At 50.2% G+C, this 18,542-nt stretch overlaps 1 long non-coding RNA gene across 1 annotated transcript in view; it reads left to right on the plus strand.

The window, feature by feature from the left end:
• The window catches only part of LOC310890853, a 34,551-nt gene extending 18,001 nt beyond the window's left edge, over positions 1-16,550 (plus strand). Inside the window, exons 4-6 of the long non-coding RNA XR_014577334.1 lie at positions 2,681-2,958; positions 9,155-9,643; positions 16,266-16,550. This is a non-coding gene — a long non-coding RNA (uncharacterized lncRNA). The remainder of the gene's footprint in view (positions 1-2,680; positions 2,959-9,154; positions 9,644-16,265) is intronic.
• The last annotated feature ends 1,992 nt before the right edge of the window (positions 16,551-18,542 follow it).

An 18,542-nucleotide genomic window follows, 5' to 3' on the forward strand; every position in this document is an offset into this window, starting at 1 on the left:
CTGGGGTTTGGGGTTTGGATCATTAGTCAGTGTCATTAGCGTCGGGGGGTTGATATGAAGGGTTAGGGTTGTGGTTAGAGTTGTTAGGGTTAAAGAGAATAAGGATTTTAGGGTAAGGGGATCAAGGTTGTGGGAATAAAAATGTTTTTGCACAGAGTTACATCGTTTAGAGGGAAGGAAGGTGGTATTGATATATGCTTGCAGTGATAAGAAAGCTTAACAGACAACCTTGTAAAATGCAGACAACCAGAATCCTTTATAGCAATTGGGTGGAAATCACGGTGTAAGAAACATTACCACCTCAAAGAGGAAAACAGTCAAGAAAAAAATAAAATTGACTAGTAACAGGCCAGCAGCTGTGTATTTTCTGTGAAGCACTGGATAGATTGTGAACATGGATTACCCAGTCAATGGGGAAACTGGGGAGGGTCCTGGTCACCGAGAGGAAAAAAAAAATTATATAAACTGTGTTATGGAACTAGTAGGTGGCTTGTGGGACGCCTGCCATTGCAATCGTGAATAAAAATGCTACCTCACTGAGATACTTGCCTGAGCCTATGGTATTGGTTACAGAGTGTTTCTAATAAGGTGTTAGGGTTTTAAGGTTTCAGGGCTAAGGCACTAGGGTTGGGTTTCAGGGTTAGGGTTTCCAGGGTTTAGGGTTAGGATTTTAAGGTTGTTAGGGTTGGAGTTATAAGGGTTAGGGTTTGGGGGTTAGTGTGTTAAGGTTTTAAAGTATTTTGTGGTTTTAGTGTTGATAGGGTTTTTAGGGTTAGGGTCTTAGGGTTTTAGTTATGGTCAGGTATTTAGGGTTAGGGTTTTAAGGTCTTATTTTTTTTTTTTTAAGGTTAGGGTCTCCAGCGTTAGGGCTTTGAGAATCTTTACGTTTTGGGTTAGGGTTTAGAGGGTCTTAATTTTTAGGGTTAGGGCTTTTAGGCGTAGGTCTAGTGTGGTAAATTTTATCGGGTTAGGACTGTAAGGGTTTTTAGGGTTAGGGTTTCTAGGGTTTTTTGGGGTAGGGGTTAGGGTTAGATCCGTGGGAGCCGTAGTGTTAGGGGTCAGGGTTCTTAGGGGTAAGGCCCAATATTAGGGTGGAAGGCCAAACTAAGGGGGGAGCCCCCCCCAAAATTGAAGGGTCGAAGCCCCAATTTAGGGGAAGAAACGTCAAAATTGTGGGGTCCCCCAAAATTGGGCGGAAGAGCTCTTAATATTGGGGGAAACCCAAAAAAGGAGGGTGGGGGACTCTAAAATTGGGGGGACCCCCCAAATTGGTTGTGTCCCCCCCCAAATTGGTTGTGTCCCCCCCAAATTAGGGGAGGAACCCCCAAAATTGGTTGGGCGAACCCCCAAATTGGGGGGAAGAAGACTTAAATGGAAGTGTGAAATTCCAGAATTGGATGTGGACCCCCCAAAACAGTCTTCAGGGGTTTAGTGTGGTAAATTTTATTGGGTTAGGGCTGTAAGGGTTTTTAGGGTTAGGGTTTCTAGGGTTTGTTGGGGTAGGGGTTAGGGTTAGATCTGTGGTTGCCATAGCGTTAGGGGTCAAGGTTCTTAGGGGTTAGGCCTAATATTAGGGCGAAAGGCCAAAATAAGAGGGTGGGAGCCCCCCCCAAAATCGAAGGGTTGAAGCCCAAAGTTAGGGGAAGGAACGGCCAAATTGTGGGGTCCCCCAAAATTGGGCAGAAGAACTCTTTAATATTAGGGGGGAACCCAAAAAAGGAGGGTGGGGGACTCTACAATTGGGGGGAACCCCCAAAATTGGTCGGGTCCCCCCAAATTAGGGGAGGAACCCCCAAAATTGGGTGGGTGAACCCCCAAATTGGGGGGAAGAAGACTTAAATGGAAGTGTGAAATTCCAGAATTGAATGTGGACCCCCCCCAGACCTGGGGAGGAATCCCCAAACTTGTGGGGGACCCCCAAAATTGGGGTTAAAGCCCCAGATCCTGGGGAGCTAAGCCCCAAATTAAGGGAAGGAACCTCAAACATGTGGTGAGAACCCCAACATTGGGGGAAAGAACCTTAATATTAGGGTGGCAGGCCAAGAAAGGATGGTGGGGGCCTCCAAAATTGTGGGGGGCTTGGAATTGGGGGGAATCCCCAAAATGGAGGGGGAACCCCAAAAGTGGGGGGGGGGGGGGCGAAGCACCAAATTAGGGGAAGGAACCCCAAAATTGCGGGGAAGAACTCTGAAATGGAGAGCTGAAAACCCAAAATTGAGGGGAAACCCCCCAAAACGGCGGGAAAACCCTCCATAAACACGAAACCGGTAATGTAACAGAGCAAAAAATGGCGTCCTACGGCCAGGTGCGAGGCTCAATTTTCTGGGGAGTGCTGGGAAATGTAGTTCTTGGCCACCGGGTTTCCGGGAGTCCATATTGTTTTCCCAGAGCATGCCGGGAGATGTAGTTCTCGGACACTGGGCTTCCGGGAGGCCATGTTGGTTTCCCATCTTTGCTAGACTCCGGGTGCTCTGGCTTCACAGAGAAACCCCCAAACTGAAAAATGTACCTGCTAATATATTGGGCTCTAAATGTAGCCCTGGGTTAATTGAATAACAATCCCTGGGTAAGATTGAAGTGCAGGAGGGGTTGGCTACGGTTTTAAGAGCCGGTTTGCAGAAAAGGGATTTCCCGTTAAGAAATGGCATATACTGATTGTTCTCTTCCTTGCTCTGCCAAGACCTGAAGCACATCTTGGAAGCCAGGCAGAATCCGTGGAGCCAATGGAGTTCTCAAGCTCGACTTCAGCTTCTTCCCAGCTAGAAGAAGCAAGGACACGCCGGCTGAGTTCCACAGGCAACGCGCCCGTATCTGTAGACGAGGATTTAGAGATGCTACTTTGGGAACTCTCAGACGGCATACTGGAAGCCGAGCTCGACTTGGACCCAGGGAAGGATGAGGATGACCTCCTCCTTGAGCTTTCCAAGATGATTGATGATTGAACTGCATAGTCCTATGGTATATTAAAAAAAAAAGAAAAAAAAAAAAAAAAGAAAACAACTCTTCTTCTTGTTGGATACCCTGAGGTGATCCTTTTTCTAACTGAGGCTTTGCAATGAGACTTAAAGCACAGTTGGAACTGGTAGAAATTGGCAGGATCTGCACTCAGTTGTCCTAAGTTTTCCTGCTGGTCAGAGTTAAGGTCTTGTGCATGGTTCCGTAACTATAGGTGGCTACCTTTGATATCAAGAGGACAAAACACTTGCTTCTTTTGGCACAGAAAGATGTCCATCGGCACGCTGTGGTGGCTGTGAATTGACGTAGTGATGGAGCGATGCTCTGAAGGCTTAAACGGAAAGCTTCTTCCTTCCGCCCCCCCTTGGCACAGCTCGATGTTGGGCACATTGTGAAGCCTGGGTGTTCTGATTTCTCGAACAGTTGATACCCAAATCCCGGAGTTACTACGTCAACTCTTGACTTTTATTTGTGTATGCCATTGTTTTGACTGTAATCTTTTCAGATGATGAAGCTGTAGGGACGGGAGGGAGCAAAATAATTATTCTAGCGTTGTGGACCAAACATGCTGCCAGGAGTGGTGGTGGTGGGGTCAGCCCACCCGGCCTTACTTTCAATTATCAGGGATGATAAAATGGTGTGAAAAGCAGCAGCTCTGCGATACGGCTACGCTACCCCCACTCCCTTCTCTTGTGCTGTACCAAAGTTCCCCCAAGCTTTGGTTGGTGCTTTTTGCTGGTGACAGTAGGACTCCAGGGCGAGTAGTCGGGACTCTCCTGCAGTAACTGGGTCAATTAAGGGTTGGTTTAAGTGCCTCCTGGTTTTTAAAATTGCTCCCCTGAGCTGCTGGCTCTGCTGCCTGCTACAGCAAATGTTCGGGTGCCATCAGCGTCGCACTTGGGCGTGGGCACTGACCCTGCGGAGGAGAGCTGAGACTCGCGTGTATTGTGTACCCTGCCGCCAGTGATCGTTTTCCCCTAGCAGATCTATTTTGAATCATTTCCCTAAATTTTAGAGGAACTTTAGGCTCTTTGTGCTATGATTTGTGAAGCTGTAGGGGCCCTCAGGCATTTGCTGCTGGCAGAGGAAAACCGCTTGTCGAATTTGTTGTAAATACTTTCTGTTTGGACAACAACGCCTGTGTGTGTGTGTGTGTGTGTGTGTGTGTGCGTGCTTTGACGACCCCCTGCGACGCCCCAGCTCCGCGAGGGAAGCTTTGAAGCGGCTCTGGGAAAACCTCTGCGGAAGAAACCGCTGCTAGTGACTTGCGGAAAAGGGACTCCACAATCAGTGAGATTGTAAAGTAGGTATGTTTATTCAGCGCTGGGCAGCACGGGAAGTCGTGGGCATGAAGATTGATGACTCTTCCTCGTCACCGCTAGTTGACCTCTTGTCTTTGCACAGACTCAGTTGCTCCTTGGCTCTTGTCCATCTGCAGGACCAGTTTCTCCCAGTTTCTTAAGACAGGCTCACTCTCTTATTAGGAGACTGACCTTGGTAAGGGGCCCAAGGCTTCTTGCTTTAGTTAATTGGCACAATGCACCATAGTTAGCAAAGACGCTAAGTAGCATCCTAGTTTAACGCCGTCAGCGCTCTATCTCTACTTGATAAGATTCTCCTAACTCCCTCTCACTGGAGCCCACGCAGCCCTCCGTCCTGCCGAAGGACTTCACGGGGACTTCTGCCGGCTCCGGGTGCCCGCACACAGACAGAAATGGCTTTGAGAGAAAACAATCAGGAGGAGGAGAGCTCAGAGACTGCGGCCGGCTTCGGCCACCTTCCCCTCGCTTTCCCTCTCCGTGTTCAAACCGAGCACTGTTCTGCCGTCAACCTTCGCTGCCTCTGCCCGCGGCGCTGGGCTTTCGCGTGTGCCATTGCTCCTCTACATATTTTATCCTTCCTTTTGTAAGGAATGGTCCAGCAATTCGTGTCACTAAGGGATTTGAAGGGTTACCATCGAGGCCCGGGTCTAGGTGATAAGAGAACAAAGGGGATTTTAGGGAAAAGTGCTGACTACTGCAGGGGATGTTGCTAGAGTTTCTGAAATCCGGCGCAGAGGCTCCCAAACGAGGAGGAAGGGGGAGCTGAAGGACAATTGAAGGACAAAAGCCTGAGAGGAAGACAACCAGCATTCAGCCCGAGCAAGCCCCGAGAGACCACCAGAGACTGGTAGGCAGGCGCCCCTGGGAGGGGTTTCGGATTCCGGAAACCAATTCTAATAACCCTGCCTCTTCTCGAAGTAGTAATGAATATGTATTAGCCTGGGAGCATCAAAACCAGCCGCCTTACGTAACAGGTGTGCGTCCTGGGGGAGCAGAGACTCCCGGCGCACCCAGCGCTGCTTGCTTGCCTCTATTCGTTTAATAAATTGTAAACTTTGATTGTAATCCTATTTGGATTTATAACAGCCATTTATAACAGTTTTTATATTTGTATTTTATTTAAGGCTGTCTTGCCCCCCTCCCCCCCCAGCCTCGCTGCTCGCCAATAAAGCTGGCGCAGGGGCTAAGGGATTTGAAGGGCCTGCTTGTACACCTAAGGGATTTGAGGGCCTGCTTGTACACCTTTGGGGACTGCCTCTTTTGGGGGGGGGGGTGGGGGGGTGTTAGGAGCTGCTTGTATACTTTTTTAGGCATTCCTCTGAGAGGGGGTTGGGAGCTTCGTGTATACTGGGGGGGGAGGGCCTCCCTCGAGGTGGAAGCGGGGGGGGGTTGGAGCGTTTCTACACTGTAGGGGCCTGCCTGTACACTTTTGGGGCCTGCCTTGGAGGGGTTGGGAATTGCTTGTACACCTTTGGGGCCTGCGTCTCGGGGGGGGTGGGAGCTGCTTGTACACTGTTAGGGCCTGCCTTGGGGGAGGGGTTGGGGCATGTGCCTTGGGGGCATGGGGTTGGGAGCTGCTTCTACGCTGTAGGGGTCTGGGTCTTGGGGGGTTGGGGCTGTTTGTACACCTTTGGGGCGTGCCTCTGGGGAGGATGGGGAGTTGCTTGTACACCTTTGGGGCCTGTGTCTGGGGGGGGGTTGGGGCCTGTGCCGGGGGGGTTGGGAGCTGCTTGTACGCTCTAGGGTCCTCTGGCAGGCTTTGGGGCCTCCCTTTGAGGGGGGCAGTTGGGAGCTGGTTGTACACCTTTGGGGCCTGAGTCTGGGGTGTGGGGGCTGGGGCTGAGGCCTGGGGCCTGGGGCATGCATCTGGGTGGTGGGGGGGGGGGGTCCAGTTCATGGGGGGGGTGGGTTGGGAGCTGCTTGTGGACAGTTGGGGTCTGCATCCGGGTGTGGCTGGGGCCTGCTTGTAGACTTCTGCAGCCTGTGTCTGGTGTTTGGGGGCTTTTCTGTAGTGTTTGGGGATCGCATTTTGGCTTTGGGATGTGTCTAGAGCTTCTGGGGCCTAGCTGTAGTTCTTGGGGCCTGCGTCTGGGGCTTTTCTGTAGCATTTTGGTAGCGTGTTTGTGATTTGGGGTCTGTATCCAGGGTTTTGCCTTTTTTGTAGTTTTCAGCTTTGTGTCTGTTTCTTTGTTGGTTGCCTGGGGTTTGGGGTTTGGATCATTAGTCAGTGTCATTAGCGTCGGGGGGTTGATATGAAGGGTTAGGGTTGTGGTTAGAGTTGTTAGGGTTAAAGAGAATAAGGATTTTAGGGTAAGGGGATCAAGGTTGTGGGAATAAAAATGTTTTTGCACAGAGTTACATCGTTTAGAGGGAAGGAAGGTGGTATTGATATATGCTTGCAGTGATAAGAAAGCTTAACAGACAACCTTGTAAAATGCAGACAACCAGAATCCTTTATAGCAATTGGGTGGAAATCACGGTGTAAGAAACATTACCACCTCAAAGAGGAAAACAGTCAAGAAAAAAATAAAATTGACTAGTAACAGGCCAGCAGCTGTGTATTTTCTGTGAAGCACTGGATAGATTGTGAACATGGATTACCCAGTCAATGGGGAAACTGGGGAGGGTCCTGGTCACCGAGAGGAAAAAAAAAATTATATAAACTGTGTTATGGAACTAGTAGGTGGCTTGTGGGACGCCTGCCATTGCAATCGTGAATAAAAATGCTACCTCACTGAGATACTTGCCTGAGCCTATGGTATTGGTTACAGAGTGTTTCTAATAAGGTGTTAGGGTTTTAAGGTTTCAGGGCTAAGGCACTAGGGTTGGGTTTCAGGGTTAGGGTTTCCAGGGTTTAGGGTTAGGATTTTAAGGTTGTTAGGGTTGGAGTTATAAGGGTTAGGGTTTGGGGGTTAGTGTGTTAAGGTTTTAAAGTATTTTGTGGTTTTAGTGTTGATAGGGTTTTTAGGGTTAGGGTCTTAGGGTTTTAGTTATGGTCAGGTATTTAGGGTTAGGGTTTTAAGGTCTTATTTTTTTTTTTTTAAGGTTAGGGTCTCCAGCGTTAGGGCTTTGAGAATCTTTACGTTTTGGGTTAGGGTTTAGAGGGTCTTAATTTTTAGGGTTAGGGCTTTTAGGCGTAGGTCTAGTGTGGTAAATTTTATCGGGTTAGGACTGTAAGGGTTTTTAGGGTTAGGGTTTCTAGGGTTTTTTGGGGTAGGGGTTAGGGTTAGATCCGTGGGAGCCGTAGTGTTAGGGGTCAGGGTTCTTAGGGGTAAGGCCCAATATTAGGGTGGAAGGCCAAACTAAGGGGGGAGCCCCCCCCAAAATTGAAGGGTCAAAGCCCCAATTTAGGGGAAGAAACGTCAAAATTGTGGGGTCCCCCAAAATTGGGCGGAAGAGCTCTTAATATTGGGGGAAACCCAAAAAAGGAGGGTGGGGGACTCTAAAATTGGGGGGACCCCCCAAATTGGTTGTGTCCCCCCCCAAATTGGTTGTGTCCCCCCCAAATTAGGGGAGGAACCCCCAAAATTGGTTGGGCGAACCCCCAAATTGGGGGGAAGAAGACTTAAATGGAAGTGTGAAATTCCAGAATTGGATGTGGACCCCCCAAAACAGTCTTCAGGGGTTTAGTGTGGTAAATTTTATTGGGTTAGGGCTGTAAGGGTTTTTAGGGTTAGGGTTTCTAGGGTTTGTTGGGGTAGGGGTTAGGGTTAGATCTGTGGTTGCCATAGCGTTAGGGGTCAAGGTTCTTAGGGGTTAGGCCTAATATTAGGGCGAAAGGCCAAAATAAGAGGGGGGGAGCCCCCCCCAAAATCGAAGGGTTGAAGCCCAAAGTTAGGGGAAGGAACGGCCAAATTGTGGGGTCCCCCAAAATTGGGCGGAAGAACTCTTTAATATTAGGGGGAAACCCAAAAAAGGAGGGTGGGGGACTCTACAATTGGGGGGGACCCCCAAAATTGGTCGGGTCCCCCCAAATTAGGGGAGGAACCCCCAAAATTGGGTGGGTGAACCCCCAAATTGGGGGGAAGAAGACTTAAATGGAAGTGTGAAATTCCAGAATTGAATGTGGACCCCCCCCAGACCTGGGGAGGAATCCCCAAACTTGTGGGGGACCCCCAAAATTGGGGTTAAAGCCCCAGATCCTGGGGAGCTAAGCCCCAAATTAAGGGAAGGAACCTCAAACATGTGGTGAGAACCCCAACATTGGGGGAAAGAACCTTAATATTAGGGTGGCAGGCCAAGAAAGGATGGTGGGGGCCTCCAAAATTGTGGGGGGCTTGGAATTGGGGGGAATCCCCAAAATGGAGGGGGAACCCCAAAAGTGGGGGGGGGGGGGCGAAGCACCAAATTAGGGGAAGGAACCCCAAAATTGCGGGGAAGAACTCTGAAATGGAGAGCTGAAAACCCAAAATTGAGGGGAAACCCCCCAAAACGGCGGGAAAACCCTCCATAAACACGAAACCGGTAATGTAACAGAGCAAAAAATGGCGTCCTACGGCCAGGTGCGAGGCTCAATTTTCTGGGGAGTGCTGGGAAATGTAGTTCTTGGCCACCGGGTTTCCGGGAGTCCATATTGTTTTCCCAGAGCATGCCGGGAGATGTAGTTCTCGGACACTGGGCTTCCGGGAGGCCATGTTGGTTTCCCATCTTTGCTAGACTCCGGGTGCTCTGGCTTCACAGAGAAACCCCCAAACTGAAAAATGTACCTGCTAATATATTGGGCTCTAAATGTAGCCCTGGGTTAATTGAATAACAATCCCTGGGTAAGATTGAAGTGCAGGAGGGGTTGGCTACGGTTTTAAGAGCCGGTTTGCAGAAAAGGGATTTCCCGTTAAGAAATGGCATATACTGATTGTTCTCTTCCTTGCTCTGCCAAGACCTGAAGCACATCTTGGAAGCCAGGCAGAATCCGTGGAGCCAATGGAGTTCTCAAGCTCGACTTCAGCTTCTTCCCAGCTAGAAGAAGCAAGGACACGCCGGCTGAGTTCCACAGGCAACGCGCCCGTATCTGTAGACGAGGATTTAGAGATGCTACTTTGGGAACTCTCAGACGGCATACTGGAAGCCGAGCTCGACTTGGACCCAGGGAAGGATGAGGATGACCTCCTCCTTGAGCTTTCCAAGATGATTGATGATTGAACTGCATAGTCCTATGGTATATTAAAAAAAAAAGAAAAAAAAAAAAAAAAGAAAACAACTCTTCTTCTTGTTGGATACCCTGCGGTGATCCTTTTTCTAACTGAGGCTTTGCAATGAGACTTAAAGCACAGTTGGAACTGGTAGAAATTGGCAGGATCTGCACTCAGTTGTCCTAAGTTTTCCTGCTGGTCAGAGTTAAGGTCTTGTGCATGGTTCCGTAACTATAGGTGGCTACCTTTGATATCAAGAGGACAAAACACTTGCTTCTTTTGGCACAGAAAGATGTCCATCGGCACGCTGTGGTGGCTGTGAATTGACGTAGTGATGGAGCGATGCTCTGAAGGCTTAAACGGAAAGCTTCTTCCTTCCGCCCCCCCTTGGCACAGCTCGATGTTGGGCACATTGTGAAGCCTGGGTGTTCTGATTTCTCGAACAGTTGATACCCAAATCCCGGAGTTACTACGTCAACTCTTGACTTTTATTTGTGTATGCCATTGTTTTGACTGTAATCTTTTCAGATGATGAAGCTGTAGGGACGGGAGGGAGCAAAATAATTATTCTAGCGTTGTGGACCAAACATGCTGCCAGGAGTGGTGGTGGTGGGGTCAGCCCACCCGGCCTTACTTTCAATTATCAGGGATGATAAAATGGTGTGAAAAGCAGCAGCTCTGCGATACGGCTACGCTACCCCCACTCCCTTCTCTTGTGCTGTACCAAAGTTCCCCCAAGCTTTGGTTGGTGCTTTTTGCTGGTGACAGTAGGACTCCAGGGCGAGTAGTCGGGACTCTCCTGCAGTAACTGGGTCAATTAAGGGTTGGTTTAAGTGCCTCCTGGTTTTTAAAATTGCTCCCCTGAGCTGCTGGCTCTGCTGCCTGCTACAGCAAATGTTCGGGTGCCATCAGCGTCGCACTTGGGCGTGGGCACTGACCCTGCGGAGGAGAGCTGAGACTCGCGTGTATTGTGTACCCTGCCGCCAGTGATCGTTTTCCCCTAGCAGATCTATTTTGAATCATTTCCCTAAATTTTAGAGGAACTTTAGGCTCTTTGTGCTATGATTTGTGAAGCTGTAGGGGCCCTCAGGCATTTGCTGCTGGCAGAGGAAAACCGCTTGTCGAATTTGTTGTAAATACTTTCTGTTTGGACAACAACGCCTGTGTGTGTGTGTGTGTGTGTGTGTGTGTGCGTGCTTTGACGACCCCCTGCGACGCCCCAGCTCCGCGAGGGAAGCTTTGAAGCGGCTCTGGGAAAACCTCTGCGGAAGAAACCGCTGCTAGTGACTTGCGGAAAAGGGACTCCACAATCAGTGAGATTGTAAAGTAGGTATGTTTATTCAGCGCTGGGCAGCACGGGAAGTCGTGGGCATGAAGATTGATGACTCTTCCTCGTCACCGCTAGTTGACCTCTTGTCTTTGCACAGACTCAGTTGCTCCTTGGCTCTTGTCCATCTGCAGGACCAGTTTCTCCCAGTTTCTTAAGACAGGCTCACTCTCTTATTAGGAGACTGACCTTGGTAAGGGGCCCAAGGCTTCTTGCTTTAGTTAATTGGCACAATGCACCATAGTTAGCAAAGACGCTAAGTAGCATCCTAGTTTAACGCCGTCAGCGCTCTATCTCTACTTGATAAGATTCTCCTAACTCCCTCTCACTGGAGCCCACGCAGCCCTCCGTCCTGCCGAAGGACTTCACGGGGACTTCTGCCGGCTCCGGGTGCCCGCACACAGACAGAAATGGCTTTGAGAGAAAACAATCAGGAGGAGGAGAGCTCAGAGACTGCGGCCAGCTTCGGCCACCTTCCCCTCGCTTTCCCTCTCCGTGTTCAAACCGAGCACTGTTCTGCCGTCAACCTTCGCTGCCTCTGCCCGCGGCGCTGGGCTTTCGCGTGTGCCATTGCTCCTCTACATATTTTATCCTTCCTTTTGTAAGGAATGGTCCAGCAATTCGTGTCACTAAGGGATTTGAAGGGTTACCATCGAGGCCCGGGTCTAGGTGATAAGAGAACAAAGGGGTTTTTAGGGAAAAGTGCTGACTACTGCAGGGGATGTTGCTAGAGTTTCTGAAATCCGGCGCAGAGGCTCCCAAACGAGGAGGAAGGGGGAGCTGAAGGACAATTGAAGGACAAAAGCCTGAGAGGAAGACAACCAGCATTCAGCCCGAGCAAGCCCCGAGAGACCACCAGAGACTGGTACGCAGGCGCCCCTGGGAGGGGTTTCGGATTCCGGAAACCAATTCTAATAACCCTGCCTCTTCTCGAAGTAGTAATGAATATGTATTAGCCTGGGAGCATCAAAACCAGCCGCCTTACGTAACAGGTGTGCGTCCTGGGGGAGCAGAGACTCCCGGCGCACCCAGCGCTGCTTGCTTGCCTCTATTCGTTTAATAAATTGTAAACTTTGATTGTAATCCTATTTGGATTTATAACAGCCATTTATAACAGTTTTAATATTTGTATTTTATTTAAGGCTGTCTTGCCCCCCTCCCCCCCCAGCCTCGCTGCTCGCCAATAAAGCTGGCGCAGGGGCTAAGGGATTTGAAGGGCCTGCTTGTACACCTAAGGGATTTGAGGGCCTGCTTGTACACCTTTGGGGACTGCCTCTTTTGGGGGGGCGTGGGGGGGTGTTAGGAGCTGCTTGTATACTTTTTTAGGCATTCCTCTGAGAGGGGGTTGGGAGCTTCGTGTATACTGGGGGGGGAGGGCCTCCCTCGAGGTGGAAGCGGGGGGGGGTTGGAGCGTTTCTACACTGTAGGGGCCTGCCTGTACACTTTTGGGGCCTGCCTTGGAGGGGTTGGGAATTGCTTGTACACCTTTGGGGCCTGCGTCTGCGCGGGGCGGGGGGGGGTTGGGGGGTTGGAGCTGGTTTTAACCTTTCGGGCTTGCATCTGGAGGGGGTTGGGGCCTGCCTTTGGGGGGGTGGTTGTGAGCTGCTTGTATACTGTAGGGGCCTGCTTGTACACCTTTGGGGCCTGCGTCTCGGGGGGGGTGGGAGCTGCTTGTACACTGTTAGGGCCTGCCTTGGGGGAGGGGTTGGGGCATGTGCCTTGGGGGCATGGGGTTGGGAGCTGCTTCTACGCTGTAGGGGTCTGGGTCTTGGGGGGTTGGGGCTGTTTGTACACCTTTGGGGCGTGCCTCTGGGGAGGATGGGGAGTTGCTTGTACACCTTTGGGGCCTGTGTCTGGGGGGGGGTTGGGGCCTGTGCCGGGGGGGTTGGGAGCTGCTTGTACGCTCTAGGGTCCTCTGGCAGGCTTTGGGGCCTCCCTTTGAGGGGGGCAGTTGGGAGCTGGTTGTACACCTTTGGGGCCTGAGTCTGGGGTGTGGGGGCTGGGGCTGAGGCCTGGGGCCTGGGGCATGCATCTGGGTGGTGGTGGGGGGGGGTCCAGTTCATGGGGGGGGTGGGTTGGGAGCTGCTTGTGGACAGTTGGGGTCTGCATCCGGGTGTGGCTGGGGCCTGCTTGTAGACTTCTGCAGCCTGTGTCTGGTGTTTGGGGGCTTTTCTGTAGTGTTTGGGGATCGCATTTTGGCTTTGGGATGTGTCTAGAGCTTCTGGGGCCTAGCTGTAGTTCTTGGGGCCTGCGTCTGGGGCTTTTCTGTAGCATTTTGGTAGCGTGTTTGTGATTTGGGGTCTGTATCCAGGGTTTTGCCTTTTTTGTAGTTTTCAGCTTTGTGTCTGTTTCTTTGTTGGTTGCCTGGGGTTTGGGGTTTGGATCATTAGTCAGTGTCATTAGCGTCGGGGGGTTGATATGAAGGGTTAGGGTTGTGGTTAGAGTTGTTAGGGTTAAAGAGAATAAGGATTTTAGGGTAAGGGGATCAAGGTTGTGGGAATAAAAATGTTTTTGCACAGAGTTACATCGTTTAGAGGGAAGGAAGGTGGTATTGATATATGCTTGCAGTGATAAGAAAGCTTAACAGACAACCTTGTAAAATGCAGACAACCAGAATCCTTTATAGCAATTGGGTGGAAATCACGGTGTAAGAAACATTACCACCTCAAAGAGGAAAACAGTCAAGAAAAAAATAAAATTGACTAGTAACAGGCCAGCAGCTGTGTATTTTCTGTGAAGCACTGGATAGATTGTGAACATGGATTACCCAGTCAATGGGGAAACTGGGGAGGGTCCTGGTCACCGAGAGGAAAAAAAAAATTATATAAACTGTGTTATGGAACTAGTAGGTGGCTTGTGGGACGCCTGCCATTGCAATCGTGAATAAAAATGCTACCTCACTGAGATACTTGCCTGAGCCTATGGTATTGGTTACAGAGTGTTTCTAATAAGGTGTTAGGGTTTTAAGGTTTCAGGGCTAAGGCACTAGGGTTGGGTTTCAGGGTTAGGGTTTCCAGGGTTTAGGGTTAGGATTTTAAGGTTGTTAGGGTTGGAGTTATAAGGGTTAGGGTTTGGGGGTTAGTGTGTTAAGGTTTTAAAGTATTTTGTGGTTTTAGTGTTGATAGGGTTTTTAGGGTTAGGGTCTTAGGGTTTTAGTTATGGTCAGGTATTTAGGGTTAGGGTTTTAAGGTCTTATTTTTTTTTTTTTAAGGTTAGGGTCTCCAGCGTTAGGGCTTTGAGAATCTTTACGTTTTGGGTTAGGGTTTAGAGGGTCTTAATTTTTAGGGTTAGGGCTTTTAGGCGTAGGTCTAGTGTGGTAAATTTTATCGGGTTAGGACTGTAAGGGTTTTTAGGGTTAGGGTTTCTAGGGTTTTTTGGGGTAGGGGTTAGGGTTAGATCCGTGGGAGCCGTAGTGTTAGGGGTCAGGGTTCTTAGGGGTAAGGCCCAATATTAGGGTGGAAGGCCAAACTAAGGGGGGAGCCCCCCCCAAAATTGAAGGGTCGAAGCCCCAATTTAGGGGAAGAAACGTCAAAATTGTGGGGTCCCCCAAAATTGGGCGGAAGAGCTCTTAATATTGGGGGAAACCCAAAAAAGGAGGGTGGGGGACTCTAAAATTGGGGGGACCCCCCAAATTGGTTGTGTCCCCCCCCAAATTGGTTGTGTCCCCCCCAAATTAGGGGAGGAACCCCCAAAATTGGGTGGGCGAACCCCCAAATTGGGGGGAAGAAGACTTAAATGGAAGTGTGAAATTCCAGAATTGGATGTGGACCCCCCAAAACAGTCTTCAGGGGTTTAGTGTGGTAAATTTTATTGGGTTAGGGCTGTAAGGGTTTTTAGGGTTAGGGTTTCTAGGGTTTGTTGGGGTAGGGGTTAGGGTTAGATCTGTGGTTGCCATAGCGTTAGGGGTCAAGGTTCTTAGGGGTTAGGCCTAATATTAGGGCGAAAGGCCAAAATAAGAGGGGGGGAGCCCCCCCCAAAATCGAAGGGTTGAAGCCCAAAGTTAGGGGAAGGAACGGCCAAATTGTGGGGTCCCCCAAAATTGGGCGGAAGAACTCTTTAATATTAGGGGGGAACCCAAAAAAGGAGGGTGGGGGACTCTACAATTGGGGGGGACCCCCAAAATTGGTCGGGTCCCCCCAAATTAGGGGAGGAACCCCCAAAATTGGGTGGGTGAACCCCCAAATTGGGGGGAAGAAGACTTAAATGGAAGTGTGAAATTCCAGAATTGAATGTGGACCCCCCCCAGACCTGGGGAGGAATCCCCAAACTTGTGGGGGACCCCCAAAATTGGGGTTAAAGCCCCAGATCCTGGGGAGCTAAGCCCCAAATTAAGGGAAGGAACCTCAAACATGTGGTGAGAACCCCAACATTGGGGGAAAGAACCTTAATATTAGGGTGGCAGGCCAAGAAAGGATGGTGGGGGCCTCCAAAATTGTGGGGGGCTTGGAATTGGGGGGAATCCCCAAAATGGAGGGGGAACCCCAAAAGTGGGGGGGGGGGGGGGCGAAGCACCAAATTAGGGGAAGGAACCCCAAAATTGCGGGGAAGAACTCTGAAATGGAGAGCTGAAAACCCAAAATTGAGGGGAAACCCCCCAAAACGGCGGGAAAACCCTCCATAAACACGAAACCGGTAATGTAACAGAGCAAAAACTGGCGTCCTACGGCCAGGTGCGAGGCTCAATTTTCTGGGGAGTGCTGGGAAATGTAGTTCTTGGCCACCGGGTTTCCGGGAGTCCATATTGTTTTCCCAGAGCATGCCGGGAGATGTAGTTCTCGGACACTGGGCTTCCGGGAGGCCATGTTGGTTTCCCATCTATGCTAGACTCCGGGTGCTCTGGCTTCACAGAGAAACCCCCAAACTGAAAAATGTACCTGCTAATATATTGGGCTCTAAATGTAGCCCTGGATTAATTGAATAACAATCCCTGGGTAAGATTGAAGTGCAGGAGGGGTTGGCTACGGTTTTAAGAGCCGGTTTGCAGAAAAGGGATTTCCCGTTAAGAAATGGCATATACTGATTGTTCTCTTCCTTGCTCTGCCAAGACCTGAAGCACATCTTGGAAGCCAGGCAGAATCCGTGGAGCCAATGGAGTTCTCAAGCTCGACTTCAGCTTCTTCCCAGCTAGAAGAAGCAAGGACACGCCGGCTGAGTTCCACAGGCAACGCGCCCGTATCTGTAGACGAGGATTTAGAGATGCTACTTTGGGAACTCTCAGACGGCATACTGGAAGCCGAGCTCGACTTGGACCCAGGGAAGGATGAGGATGACCTCCTCCTTGAGCTTTCCAAGATGATTGATGATTGAACTGCATAGTCCTATGGTATATTAAAAAAAAAAAAAAAAAAAAAAAAAGAAAACAACTCTTCTTCTTGTTGGATACCCTGAGGTGATCCTTTTTCTAACTGAGGCTTTGCAATGAGACTTAAAGCACAGTTGGAACTGGTAGAAATTGGCAGGATCTGCACTCAGTTGTCCTAAGTTTTCCTGCTGGTCAGAGTTAAGGTCTTGTGCATAGTTCCGTAAGTATAGGTGGCTACCTTTGATATCAAGAGGACAAAACACTTGTTTCTTTTGGCACAGAAAGATGTCCATCGGCACGCTGTGGTGGCTGTGAATTGACGTAGTGATGGAGCGATGCTCTGAAGGCTTAAACGGAAAGCTTCTTCCTTCCGCCCCCCCTTGGCACAGCTCGATGTTGGGCACATTGTGAAGCCTGGGTGTTCTGATTTCTCGGACAGTTGATACCCAAATCCCGGAGTTACTATGTCAACTCTTGACTTTTATTTGTGTATGCCATTGTTTTGACTGTAATCTTTTCAGATGATGAAGCTGTAGGGACGGGAGGGAGCAAAATAATTATTCTAGCGTTGTGGACCAAACATGCTGCCAGGAGTGGTGGTGGTGGGGTCAGCCCACCCGGCCTTACTTTCAATTATCAGGGATGATAAAATGGTGTGAAAAGCAGCAGCTCTGCGATACGGCTACGCTACCCCCACTCCCTTCTCTTGTGCTGTACCAAAGTTCCCCCAAGCTTTGGTTGGTGCTTTTTGCTGGTGACAGTAGGACTCCAGGGCGAGTAGTCGGGACTCTCCTGCAGTAACTGGGTCAATTAAGGGTTGGTTTAAGTGCCTCCTGGTTTTTAAAATTGCTCCCCTGAGCTGCTGGCTCTGCTGCCTGCTACAGCAAATGTTCGGGTGCCATCAGCGTCGCACTTGGGCGTGGGCACTGACCCTGCGGAGGAGAGCTGAGACTCGCGTGTATTGTGTACCCTGCCGCCAGTGATCGTTTTCCCCTAGCAGATCTATTTTGAATCATTTCCCTAAATTTTAGAGGAACTTTAGGCTCTTTGTGCTATGGTTTGTGAAGCTGTAGGGGCCCTCAGGCATTTGCTGCTGGCAGAGGAAAACCGCTTGTCGAATTTGTTGTAAATACTTTCTGTTTGGACAACAACGCCTGTGTGTGTGTGTGTGTGTGTGTGTGTGTGCGTGCTTTGACGACCCCCTGCGACGCCCCAGCTCCGCGAGGGAAGCTTTGAAGCGGCTCTGGGAAAACCTCTGCGGAAGAAACCGCTGCTAGTGACTTGCGGAAAAGGGACTCCACAATCAGTGAGATTGTAAAGTAGGTATGTTTATTCAGCGCTGGGCAGCACGGGAGGTCGTGGGCATGAAGATTGATGACTCTTCCTCGTCACCGCTAGTTGACCTCTTGTCTTTGCACAGACTCAGTTGCTCCTTGGCTCTTGTCCATCTGCAGGACCAGTTTCTCCCAGTTTCTTAAGAGAGGCTCACTCTCTTATTAGGAGACTGACCTTGGTAAGGGGCCCAAGGCTTCTTGCTTTAGTTAATTGGCACAATGCACCATAGTTAGCAAAGACGCTAAGTAGCATCCTAGTTTAACGCCGTCAGCGCTCTATCTCTACTTGATAAGATTCTCCTAACTCCCTCTCTCACTGGAGCCCACGCAGCCCTCCGTCCTGCCGAAGGACTTCACGGGGACTTCTGCCGGCTCCGGGTGCCCGCACACAGACAGAAATGGCTTTGAGAGAAAACAATCAGGAGGAGGAGAGCTCAGAGACTGCGGCCGGCTTCGGCCACCTTCCCCTCGCTTTCCCTCTCCGTGTTCAAACCGAGCACTGTTCTGCCGTCAACCTTCGCTGCCTCTGCCCGCGGCGCTGGGCTTTCGCGTGTGCCATTGCTCCTCTACATATTCTATCCTTCCTTTTGTAAGGAATGGTCCAGCAATTCGTGTCACTAAGGGATTTGAAGGGTTACCATCGAGGCCCGGGTCTAGGTGATAAGAGAACAAAGGGGTTTTTAGGGAAAAGTGCTGACTACTGCAGGGGATGTTGCTAGAGTTTCTGAAATCCGGCGCAGAGGCTCCCAAACGAGGAGGAAGGGGGAGCTGAAGGACAATTGAAGGACAAAAGCCTGAGAGGAAGACAACCAGCATTCAGCCCGAGCAAGCCCCGAGAGACCACCAGAGACTGGTACGCAGGCGCCCCTGGGAGGGGTTTCGGATTCCGGAAACCAATTCTAATAACCCTGCCTCTTCTCGAAGTAGTAATGAATATGTATTAGCCTGGGAGCATCAAAACCAGCCGCCTTACGTAACAGGCGTGCGTCCTGGGGGAGCAGAGACTCCCGGCGCACCCAGCGCTGCTTGCTTGCCTCTATTCGTTTAATAAATTGTAAACTTTGATTGTAATCCTATTTGGATTTATAACAGCCATTTATAACAGTTTTTATATTTGTATTTTATTTAAGGCTGTCTTGCCCCCCTCCCCCCCCAGCCTCGCTGCTCGCCAAT

The sequence above is a fragment of the Anser anser genome (assembly GCF_964211835.1).
Source record: "Anser anser genome assembly, contig: HAP1_SCAFFOLD_154, whole genome shotgun sequence".
In the NCBI taxonomy this organism is placed as follows: domain Eukaryota; kingdom Metazoa; phylum Chordata; class Aves; order Anseriformes; family Anatidae; genus Anser; species Anser anser.